The sequence below is a fragment of the Diadema setosum genome, chromosome 19 (assembly GCF_964275005.1).
Source record: "Diadema setosum chromosome 19, eeDiaSeto1, whole genome shotgun sequence".
Taxonomy (NCBI): Eukaryota; Metazoa; Echinodermata; class Echinoidea; order Diadematoida; family Diadematidae; genus Diadema; species Diadema setosum.
In genome coordinates this window covers 23,622,801-23,633,821 of record NC_092703.1, presented here as the reverse complement: position 1 = coordinate 23,633,821, position 11,021 = coordinate 23,622,801, and the positions used below count along the sequence as shown (strand labels likewise).

At 43.5% G+C, this 11,021-nt stretch overlaps 1 long non-coding RNA gene across 1 annotated transcript; it reads right to left on the bottom strand.

The window, feature by feature from the left end:
* Window positions 1-1,217: 1,217 nt before the first annotated feature.
* Window positions 1,218-10,752, bottom strand: LOC140242524 (uncharacterized). Its single transcript, XR_011902139.1, has 3 exons — window positions 10,270-10,752; window positions 3,334-3,402; window positions 1,218-1,244 (listed from the first exon to the last, which is right to left on the bottom strand). It is a non-coding gene; the product is annotated as an uncharacterized lncRNA (long non-coding RNA).
* Window positions 10,753-11,021: the final 269 nt, after the last annotated feature.

Here is an 11,021-nt window from a genome sequence, read left to right as displayed (position 1 = left end):
TTCGCTTTTTGGCAAACCTGGCGGCTAGGTTCGCTTTTCGGCGAACCTGGCTGCCAGGTTCGCTTTTTGGCGAACCTGGCAGTCAGGTTCGCTTTTTGGTGAACCTGGCGGCCAGGTTCGCTTTTTGTCAAACCTGTTGGTCAGGTTCGCTTTTTGGCGAACCTGGCAGTCAGGTTCGCTTTTTGGCGAACCTGGCGGCCAGGTTCGCTTTTTGGCAAACCTGGCGGCCAGGTTCGCTTTTTGGCGAACCTGGCGGCCAGGTTCGCTTTTTGGCGAACCTGGCGGTCAGGTTCGCTTTTTGGCGAACCTGGCGGCCAGGTTCGCTTTTTGGCGAACCTGGCGGCCAGGTTTGCTTTTTGGCAAACCCGGCAGTCAGGTTCGCTTTTTGGCGAACCTGGCAGTCAGGTTTGCTTTTTGGCGAACCTTGCGGCAAGGTTCGCTTTTTGGCGAACCTGGTGGCCAGGTTCGCTTTTTGGCAAACCTTGCAGTCAGGTTCGCTTTTTGGCGAACCTGGCAGTCAGGTTCGCTTTTTGGCGAACCTGGCGGCCAGGTTCGCTTTTTGGCGAACCTGGCGGCCAGGTTCGCTTTTTGGCGAACCTGGCGGCCAAGTTCGCTTTTTGGCGAACCTTGCAGCCAGGTTCGCTTTTTGGCGAACCTGGCGGCCAGGTTTGCTTTTTGGCGAACCTGGTGGCCAAGTTCGCTTTTTGGCGAACCTTGCAGCCAGGTTCGCTTTTTGGCGAACCTGGCGGCCAGGTTTGCTTTTTGGCGAACCTGGTGGCCAAGTTCGCTTTTTGGCAAACCTTGCAGCCAGGTTCGCTTTTTGGCAAACCCAGCAGTCAGGTTCGCTTTTTGGCAAACCCAGCAGTCAGGTTCGCTTTTTGGCGAACCTGGCAGGGCAGCCAGGGTTCGCTTTCTAGCGAACCTGGGAGCATCATTTTCAGTAGAAAATGCCATTTTTTGCACATTGATGGATCAATTTTGAACAAATTTTTCCCAAAATTGAGTGCTTTTTTGTAGACTGTTTCGGAAAGTCTCTTTTTATTTTGGACTGGGTTTATTATTATTATTATTATTATTATTATTATTATTATTATTATTATCATTGTTATTATTACTACTACTATTATTATTATTATAATTATCATTATTATTTTCATTATCCACACCACAACAAGCATGCTATCAAGATTTGTATTACTACACAGGGAGGACCTTACCTGAGAAGACCCCATCACGCCACCCGTCTTTAATTCATGTAGAGATTTGCCCATTGGTTGACAGAAGGAAAAATAACATGAAAGAAAGATACATTAGAAAGCTTCAAACAAATATGAATTTAAGAATTTCTCTCTATTAAGTATTGATTAATCAGATTACAATGACTTTCATCAAGACGGCTATTACAGTGCTTGCTCAATAATCGGGAAGTAAAGCGTGAACCCTGCTTAGTACCAATAAAATTTAAAGTGTATCTTTGGCCAAAAATTATTTTGGATAATGTGAAAGAGACACATTTCAGTAATCCATTGCACCATCTTTCAGAGAAAATGGGTCATTAATTAGTGAAATATTGCATCTCAAAGTTTCCAAACACACTGTGTCTGGGAGATTCAGGAACCGCTGTGGTTCCGTAACCCACTGCAAACAATAGGGTTTGCTGTAGTCTTGCCGCCCAGACCCATTGTGTTGAGAAATTTTCAGATGCATTATTTCATTAATTAACGACCCCTTTTCTCTGAAAGTTGGTGCAATGGACTACTGAAATGTGTCTCTTTCACATATCAAAAATAATTTTTGGGGCAAAGATACACTTTAAGTAACAATTTTTTTACATTTTTTTTACCACTTAATTGGATATTGGTATATATCTTACTTAAAACACTTCCATCAATGTCTATATGTGATGAGTAAATGCTTAGAAATAATCACAGTGACTTCATTGAAAGGACTTTTGCACTGTGCTTCCATTACAGCGAAGACAGTTACAATGAAATTCCTGTTAAAACAAAGAGAATATTCAGGGCCCTAAAGGATCATCTGTATGTCTTCATATAATTAACTGCTTGGCTACATCAACAAATTTTTGATAGAACAGAGGAAAACTGTCAGTCCAAAGGACTTGGTAATTTGAGCCATACACACAAGAAAAACAAAAGCAAAAACTTTTGAATGCCAAGATTGTAATTTGCACTGTCACAGTAAAGGAAAGAAACAAATGTTAGTGGTGACTGTTATTGTCAGAAGAGAAAACATGCTGTCAAACACAACCAGTAAAAAACACACTCGAGTTTAATAATCAAGGCATTTGTTTCCTTTTACATACTATAGCAGAGTTGGTGGAATGTTTTCCAAAGAGAGGGGGTACACGACCTATATATGAATGGGAACAAGAAATGTTGATCCATTTTCAAGGGGGGGGGGGGGGGGCGGGGGAGTAGGCAAAATTTGGAGAATATGTGTGAGGAAGCGAAGCAACCAAGCCCGGGAGAGTGGGTATCCCTCCTCTCACACTAAGGATTTGCATTTCTAGGATTGAAATTCTACGACTTCATGCAAACTTTGGGTGCAATGTTCTAGAAATGGGTTCAATCAAAAATGTAAGAAAAAGTAGGCCTGCATGTTCAGGGAAATTTGAATGCCTAAATAGTCCAGAATTTGTGTCTTCACTGTATGCAAAGCCAATGATGGTGGACCGAGCGGGACAGAGGGTGTGGGAGGAGGGTTTTAGAAAAATGAAATTAGGAATCTAGGGGGCTCTGTGAGGAAGTCTCAGGGAGTAGAGTGGCCAGTGAGTTGGACCTGCATAACAAGACTGGATGAATTTGGTGGGGGCAAGGGTGATTTATTTAGTCGTGTTGGAAAATGGATTGAGAGCTATGAGGGTGTGCATAGAGAAAACAGAATTTGGGAGAGAAGTACAGATGGACTGGAAGCTGTGGCTTGTGATAAGAGCTCAATATGCCATGCTACAACATACTGAGTGTGGCGAATCTTTGCAGAGCGCGACTATTTGCCCGGATTAAGATGGCATGTGGCTTCTTAAATTTGCACAGCTCAGTTGCACACACGGAGTAGGTAGTGCTTCTTCCTCAACCTCTTTTGTTACAATATATATGTTGATACTTCTATGGTCGTAACTCACAAAAGAAGGAAAATTTGCCAGTCGACACCCCAGGGCTCAAGCATAGTGTGTGACAAAAATGTAAATTATGACCAATTCATCATCTTTATCAGTTGGAATCAACTTTCATATAGGGGGATATGGGAATATGGTGTGGGGATTTTGTATGCCTAGACAGACCGTACAATCATATATTTGAGAAGTGTACTCACCCTTGGTGCAGATCTACGTGCCATGCGAGGGGCTGAGAGCTCTGCCCTGAGAGCAGTCTTTCCTTTTTCCTGAATTATAAATGGGGGGGGGGCGTTGGAGAGACAACAAAGAGACTGGCATGTCGCAAAGATTTAAAAACACTGTGATCTGTAAAAGCATCTAAATTGGAAGAAAGATCTATCGGTGGACACAGTGTAATGGAACACTGTAGGACTTAACCACTTCTACAAATAGTAGTGCATGTATGATGAAATACCGAAAAATAAGTTTGTGTGTGTAAGAATGTGTGTGTGTGTATGTATGTGTGTACACATTTATATGCAAACAGACACTGATTTTGAACTTTATTGTCATATGCACTCCTTTTTGTATGCATGTATATATGCATGTGCATATACTCATGTACAAGGTTCAACATTTGCAGCAGCCAGGTGGCCCGGGCCACCAAATATAGATGTTGGATGGCCACTTTATCAGAAATTATATGTTTGGGCCCATTTGGCCACAAAAAAGGAAAATAAATTGTGAGTGTATGGATTATCTTTTGGTGTTTTTCTCATCGAGAATAGGACAGAATAGCTTGCAGCTCAGTGCTTGATAACTGCACGCATTTTTCATCTAGCTGCCAAACGGCCAGGGTTGCCAGATCGCTTGTAGACTTCATAGTGAAATTCAGTCAAATTCATTTTTCATCGATAGTCACATAACCAAAAAAGTGTCTTGAATTTAGGCCTACGGTGTTCTATTTAATCAAGAATAATCACAAGAATATAAATATGTTTGTATGACTTATCTCTCTCTCTCTCCCCATATATGTACAGGGTATATACACATGTAATTTGCACTGTCATGGTAAGGTTAGAATCAAATGTTAGTAGTGATTGTTATGGGATGAAGAGAAACAAGCCGTTTAGTGCATGTGTTCAAGCACAGCCAGTCAAAAACATCCTGAAATTATTCAAGGCATTCATTTCCCACATGTTGTACCTGAAGTTTTCCCATGTATTTACATGCGGAACATCTTCAGTACAATGCCATGCCATGCCATTGTATGCCATTATGAATAACGTGCACATGGAATCATGGATTCCTATGAGTGGAAATAAGCAGAAGTGAGCATATCCCATTTGAATGATGAAGGAAGATAAATTATGTCTTGAAAGTCTAACTGTGTGAATTCCATGCACGCAAACCAAACCAAACCAAAAAACAGCCATGCATATTCCCTGATGTGCTTTTACCTGTGACGCTGCAAGTTTACCAGTCTTACAAGTCCTGGCACTGCTGTTTGAAGCAGATCCTGTGGGTTCATGTTTGTGGATGGGATTGACCTCAAACGTGGTCTGACAAGCTTGATCCTTGAGCACCTTGGGAAAAACACACCCAGTGGAGAACAGAGTGTTGACACCTCCTGTCTCAGTGTTGCTGCTGGCAACTTTGGTCGTCTGCTCATGTTTACCAAGAGGTCCTCCAAAACTGGACCCCCAGGGTGACGGGATGGATGCTGCTGAGACGCGAGGGTCACTTTTCGACAAGTAGAACAGCCGTTGCTCCTCATAGCTGTATGGAAGGTCTGCAAGATCGTCAGTTTTGTCAGATCTGGGTTCAGCACCTGACAATGACTCTACCTGCTCACGTTTATTTGGTCCTCCAAAACTGGACCCCCAAGGTGATGGGACGGCTGTTGCTGAGACTGGAGGGCCTCTCCTGGACAAGTAGAACAGCCGTTGCTCCTCATAGCTACATGGAACGTCTGTAGGACTGCCAGTTTCGTCAGATCTGGGTTCAGTGCCTGTCGATGACTCTACCTGTTGATTGATGTTTTCAAATGAGTTTTGAGGTTCCTGCCATAGGGGAAATCCAAATCCAGACAGCCCCGCATCAACAGGATGCTGTGATGGCATACAGCGATCTACAAACGGAGTTGACAATCTTCCTAGTCTTGGAGTCTTATGTGGCTGCAACCAAGATCCACTACGACCACACAAACACGTCTGAAACCCAAATGAAAGCTGCTGATTTGGTGCAGACCCTGGCTGAAATCCTGTCTGAGGATTTCTCTCACAGTTGTATCGTATAGGTTGGCCTAGATGGTTGTCTAAGCTTGATGGCCTATCTAGCTGAGCTCCAAACAGAGAGAAAGAACCTCCTGGAGACCCAAACAAAGACTGGCTCACTGAATTCCCCTCAAATCCAGAACGGAACAGGGATCCAGCTGGCTTTAATCCACTTGGCTTGAACCTGAATGCAGTCGGACTGCTTAATTCAGTTTGACCGTCAGGTTGGGATAGAAACCCAGTTGGTTTAGATGGAAATACATTCGGACTGCTATGCTTAAACCCAAATATAGCATGATTGCTTTGCTCCTGCCAATGATGGTGAGGTTTAAAAGAAAGGGCAGTTTGACAGCCAGGTTGAGAAGTTGAATCTATAAATTTATATCCAAATGAATTTGTACTGCTAGGCCCAAATGCAAAACTACTTGGCTGAGACCCAAATCCAGTTGTTGGGTTGGCTCCAAATACATTCTGATTGCTTGATTCTGATCCAGAAGTTGTTGGCTTGGCTCCAAATACATTCTGATTGCTTACTTCTGACCCAAAAGTTGTTGGTTTGGCTCCAAATACATTATGATTGCTTACTTCTGACCAAAAAGTTGTTGGTTTGGATCCAAACAGATACTGAGTGCTTGTTTCAGACCCAAAAGTTGTTGGTTTGGCTCCAAATACATTCTGATTACTTGCTTCTGACCAAAAAGTTGTTGGTTTGGATCCAAATGGATTCTGAGTGCTTGTTTCAGACCCAAAAGTTGTTGGTTTGGCTCCAAATACATTTTGATTGCTTACTTCTGACCCAAAATTTGTTGGTTTGGCTCCAAATACATTCTGATTGCTTACTTCTGACCCAAAAGTTGTTGGTTTGGATCCAAACAGATTCTGAGTGCTTGTTTCAGACCCAAAAGTTGTTGGTTTGGCTCCAAATACATTCTGATTACTTGCTTCTGACCAAAAAGTTGTTGGTTTGGATCCAAATGGATTCTGACTGCTTGTTTCAGACCCAAAAGTTGTTGGTTTGGCTCCAAATACATTTTGACTGCTTGTTTCTGACCCAAAAATTGTTGGTTTGGATCCAAATAGATTCTGAGTGTTTGTCTCAGACCCAAAAGTTGTTGGTTTAGCTCCAAATAGATTCTGAGTGTTTGTCTCTGACCCAAAAGGGGTTGGTTTGGATCCAAATAGATTCTGAGAGTTTGTCTCAGATCCCAAAGTTGTTGGTTTGGCTCCAAATAGATTCTGAGTGTTTGTCTCAGACCCAAAAGCTGTTGGTTTGGCTAAAAATACATTCTGATTGCTTGCTTCTGACCCAAAATTTGTCTGTTTGGCTCCAAATAGATTCTGAGTGTTTGTCTCTGACCCGAAAGTTGTTGGTTTGGCTCCAAATAGATTCTTAGTGTTTGTCTCTGACCCAAAAGGGGTTGGTTTGGCTCCAAATAGATTCTGAGTGCTTGTCTCTGACCCGAAAGCTGTTGGTTTGCCTCCAAAAACATTCCGATTGCTTATTTCTGACTCTAAAGTTGTTGGTTTGGATCCAAATAGATTCTGAGTGTTTGTCTCTGACCCAAAATTTGTTGGTTTGGATCCAAATAGATTCTGAGTGTTTGTCTCAGACCCAAAAGCTGTTGGTTTGCCTCCAAAAACGTTCTGATTGCTTACTTCTGACTCAAAAGCTTTTGGTTTGGATCCAAATACATTCTGATTGCTTGCTTCTGACCCAAAAGTTGTTGGTTTGGATCCAAATAGATTCTGAGTGCTTGTCTCTGATCCAAAAGCTGTTGGTTTGGATCCAAATACAGTCTGATTGCTTCCTTCTGACCCAAAAGCTGTTGGTTTGGCTCCAAATACATTCTGATTGCTTCCTTCTGACCCAAAAGTTGTTGGTTTGGATGCAAATAGACTCTGAGTGCTTGTCTCTGACCCAAAAGCTGTCGCTTTGGCTTCAAATACATTCTGATTGCTCACTTCTAACCCAAAAGTTGTTGGTTTGGATGCAAATACATTCTGAGAGTTCGGCTCTGACGCAAAAGCTGTTGGTTTGGCTCCAAATACATTCTGATCGCTTGCTTCTGACCCAAAAGTTGTTGGTTTGGATCCAAATAGATTCTGAGTGTTTGTCTCAGACCCAAAAGCTGTTGGTTTGCCTCCAAAAACGTTCTGATTGCTTACTTCTGACTCAAAAGCTTTTGGTTTGGATCCAAATAGATTCTGAGTACTTGTTTCAGACCTAAAAGTTGTTGGATTGGATCCAAATACATTCTGATTGCTTGCTTCTGACCCAAAAGTTGTTGGTTTGGATCCAAATAGATTCTGAGTGCTTGTCTCTGATCCAAAAGCTGCTGGTTTGGATCCAAATACAGTCTGATTGCTTCCTTCTGACCCAAAAGCTGTTGGTTTGGCTCCAAATACATTCTGATTGCTTCCTTCTGACCCAAAAGTTGTTGGTTTGGATCCAAATAGATTCTGAGTGTTTGTCTCAGACCCAAAAGCTGTCGCTTTGGCTCCAAATACATTCTGATTGCTCACTTCTGACCCAAAAGCTGTTGGTTTGGCTCCAAATACATTCTGATTGCTTGCTCCTAACTGCAAAGTTGTTGGTTTGGATCCAAATAGATTCTGATTGCTTGCTTCTGACCCAAAAGCTGTTGGTTTGGATCCAAATGGATTCTGACTGTTTTTCTCAGACCCAAAAGCTGTCACTTTGGCTCCAAATACATTCTGATTGCTTACTTCTGGCCCAAAAGCTGTTGCTTTGGCTCCAAATACATTCTGACTGCTCACTTCTGACCCAAAAGTTGTTGGTTTGGATGCAAATAGATTCTGAGTGTTTGTCTCTGACCCAAAAGCTGTTGGTTTGGCTCCAAATACATTCTGATTGCTTGCTCCTAACTGCAAAGTTGTTGGTTTGGATCCAAATAGATTCTGATTGCTTGCTTCTGACCCAAAAATTGTTGGTTTGGATCCAAATAGATTCTGAGTGTTTGTCTCAGACCCAAAAGCTGTCACTTTGGCTCCAAATATATTCTGATTGCTTACTTCTGACCCAAAAGCTGTTGGTTTGGCTCCAAATACATTCTGATTGCTTGCTTCTGACCAAGAAATTGTTGGTTTGGATCCAAATAGATTCTGAGTGCCTTGCTCTGACCCAAAAGGGGTTGGTTTGGATCCAAACAGATTCTGAGTGTTTGTCTCTGACCCAAAAGCTGCTGGTTTGGTTCCAAATAGATTCTGACTGCTTGCATCTGACCCAAACGTTGTCGGCTTGGATCCAAATAAATTCTGACTGTTTGCCTCTGACCCAAAAGTGGTTGGTTTTGATCCAAATACCTTCTGACTCTGTGCGTCTGACCCAAAACCAGTTGATTTGGATCCAAATAGATTCTGTCTGCTTCTCTCTGACCCAGACGTTGTTGGTTTGGATCCAAATAAATTCTGACTGCTTGTCTCTGATCTAGAAGTTGTTGGTTTGATTCCGAGTAAATTCTGGGTGTTTGGCTCTGACTCCAATGTTGTTGGTTTTGATCCTAATAAATTCTGACTACTTGCTTCTGATCCAAAAGTTGTTTGGTTGGATTCAAAGAATTTTTCACTGATTGCCTCTGGCCTAGACTCCGAACTACTTGGCACAGATTCAAATCCAGTTTGACAGTTAGGCATTGGTCCCACACTACTCCGTTCAATTCCAAATAGTTTTTGACAGCTTGCCTCTATCTCAAGACCAGTTGTTTTGGATCCAAATCTAGTTTGACTGGCAGGCTCAGACCCAAAATTGCTTGGTTTGGAACCAAATACAATGCTGCTTGCTCTGTTGTGTTGTGCTGAGTCAGTGACAATTCCGTGCGATTCTGCATTGTTTGCTCGAAGCAGGGCTGTGACATCTTGGTTCTTCAGATCACCTGTCCCATCAGCTCCTGTAAATTCTCCAAGAGGTACATGTATCAATGCAACCTCAGCTTCCACAGGTTTTCCCACACATATCTCTGTTTCTTTAATTGCTTCCCCATTTGTATTACGGGGCATTGTTTTCTCCACTTTGAAGCCTTGCTGTTGTGACACTGACCAATTGCTGCTGCTACATTCAACAGGCTCCAATGATAGGCATCCAGCTTGACTGTCAGCAGCTACCAGTGACATTGCAGGTGACCCAGAGAACAGAGAGACCTTTGTCGTGGTTGTGCCAAAGAGACCACTTACATCATATGCTGATCCGTGGGCCAGGCTTAGGGCTTGTCCTCGTTGCAGCTGTTGCTGCTGTTGCTGCTGTTGATGAGATGCTTCTACAAATGTCCCAGTCGATCCAATAAACTCCCTATTCTGATTGGTATTTGATTTATCTGCGTCCACCATTTGCCCCTCAGAAATTGACCTTTGAGGTTCACTGAGATCGGCATCTGTGGTCTGTTGAAGAGACATTGGTTGCAAAAGGTCATCAGTCTCTGGCTTTAGCAGCAAGGCAGTTTTATCCATTCTCGCCATTGTAGGCCTCATACAAAGCCCATCAGCCGCAATACGACTTGTCGATAAGTCTCCCTGTCCCTCACCTAATGACAAAGCACTGTCCCCAGACTTTTGTTGGCTGATACACACTAGCTCCTCAGTATTTGGTTCACGACTAATAATCCTAATCTTTGACTTGGATTTGTCAGATACAAGCTCGCACTTCACACTATCCTCACATCTCTCATTCTCATCACCATGCACCATGCTCCTTCCATTCCTGACTCCCAGAGAGCCCTCAACACCACTACCACTACCAGCATCACCCAATTCATCACTACTGTCAACATCTCCATAGACAATCTGAGTAGGGCAAGCAGGATCTCTTGCATGTAGGGCACCATACACAGCAACTGACACGTTAGGACATGATTCTGAACTAACCTTTTGTGGTTGGGCAAAAGCTGACAGTCTTTTTTCCTGAGACTTCTTTGCTTTTACATGTAATTCTACCTTGCCTAGTGCTTCCGAGTGAAGAGTAATCCTTTTTTCCAGTGAGTGGAATTCAGTGGGTGCAGCTGGATCATAGCTTATAGTTGGTTCATAGCTTGGTGAAGTTGGTTCATAGCTTGGTGAAGTTGGCGAGTAGCTTGGCGAAGTTGGCGAGTAGCTTGATGAAGTTCGCCGGAGGGATGTTAATCCTCTGATGGGAACTAACAAGTCATCATGCACCTTACGTACGGAGTCTCGCACTGGCCCATGTGCTCCAGGAAGAGGAGCAGGAGGAGGAGGAGGAGGAGGTGGGGCACCTGAATACATTAGAGACTGCTGTTGCGGTACTTGTGATGCTGCCCATGGTGGATGTCCAGCACCGTATGTTGCTTTGGCATGCAGCTTTGGAGCACCAGAGGATGCACTTAACTTGGATAGGTTTAAACCAAGAGACATGGCTATGAGTGGTTGTTGGGCACCATGTGCCGATGGTGGCGGTGGTGGTGGTAGGCCTACAGGCATGGGTATGGCACCAGGTGGCGGTGGTGGTGGTAGGCTTGCAGCCATGGGTGGGGCACCCAGCGGTGGTGGTGGTGGTGGTAGGGTACAAGACAATGGCAGGGCACCAGTTGGTGGTGGTGGTGGTAGGCTTGCAGCCATGAGTGGGGCACCCAGTGGCTCTAGTTGTGGTACACTTTTAGACA